Here is a 1267-nt window from a genome sequence, read left to right as displayed (position 1 = left end):
ATCAGCAGGCTGCAGTACACGCACACACTCACGCACACGCGCACACACACGCAACGAATGCAGCTGAACACCACTGCAGCGCAACTCAGTGATGCTCACACTCCTCTTCATCTACCTTCCTCATCTCTTTCTCTCTCTCTCTCTCTCTCTCTCTCTCTCTCTCTCTCTCTCTCTCTCTCTCTCCCTCAACTCAACATCCTTGCTCACCCCGAACCTCTCTCTGCTAAATTACTTCCTGTCTATAATCTCTCTATTTTCTCTCCCTCGATCGCATCTTTGTATCTCCCCTAAATCCCATCGCTCTTTCTATCTCCCTCTATCCATCCCGCTCGATCCGATGTCTCTTTCTCTCTCCCTCGCTCAATATTTTCTCGCTTCTCTCTCTCTCGCTCGCTCGCTACTTTTTTCCAGTCAAGTAATCAGACTACAGCAACTCATCAAGGTCACAAAACATTATTTACATCATTTATGGCGTATATCTACTTCCACCTGAAGGTAATTGTTAGGATTTTGAGAAAAAGAAACTAAGCGTCACCACCAATTAGCGACTTAAATAGAAAAATATCGCACACCATTTTTAGCCGCGGAGATCCGTCGTGGATGTATTTTGTGTCTGCAGCAACAAAAGTAACAGTTCGGGACTCTTAAAATACAGGAGTACACTTGCGATCACACTGAAGGGTCTCTACAAATAACATTTTGGAAGACCGAAGAAAGGGAAACTCTGCTTTTTGTGGGAGCCTTCAACTTCACGTTCCCGTCTCAGGAAGTGACATCACGCTCGCGTCGTGTCATGTTTTTAGCGCAGGAGGTCCCCAAATCGAATTTTTCTATTAAAAAAAAATTGCATCTAATGAACTCATCCGTCCATCCGTTATCTGAGTCGCTTACCCTCGCGAGGGTCGCGGGCGACTCTCCCCAGTCAGCAAAGGCATCTGGCCCGGCTTCGGCATGAAGCCGGCACAGCTGGCCTGGTGTCGGCAATGGCATAACGCATGTGGGCCGAACACGGCCCAGGCGTGGCAAAGGAGGCACTGGCTTGACTCTGGCAAACCAGATGAGGGCCGGTTGTGGCGTGAAGTATTTGGGCCAGAAATGTATTTCCAACTCCGGCCCGAATATGGCCGGCCAGTATTGAGCCACTCCTAAATGCAGTTTCAGATTTTTTTTTCAACACACAGCCTTGTTTTACAATTGCACACCGATGCGGAATTCCATTCATCACACACACACACACACACACACACACACACACACACACACACAC

The 1267-nt window shown here is 48.1% G+C and overlaps 1 protein-coding gene across 2 annotated transcripts in view; it reads right to left on the bottom strand.

Annotated features, from left to right (window-relative positions):
• LOC109510389 (NHS-like protein 1) overlaps positions 1–1267 on the bottom strand; it is a 19016-nt gene that overhangs the window by 9656 nt on the left and 8093 nt on the right. The window lies entirely within an intron of this gene.

This window comes from Hippocampus comes, unplaced genomic scaffold (assembly GCF_001891065.2).
Source record: "Hippocampus comes isolate QL1 unplaced genomic scaffold, H_comes_QL1_v1.1 scaffold56, whole genome shotgun sequence".
Classification (NCBI taxonomy): Eukaryota; Metazoa; Chordata; class Actinopteri; order Syngnathiformes; family Syngnathidae; genus Hippocampus; species Hippocampus comes.
The sequence above is the reverse complement of the archived record's forward strand: the minus strand, read 5'-3'. Positions and strand labels throughout refer to the sequence as shown.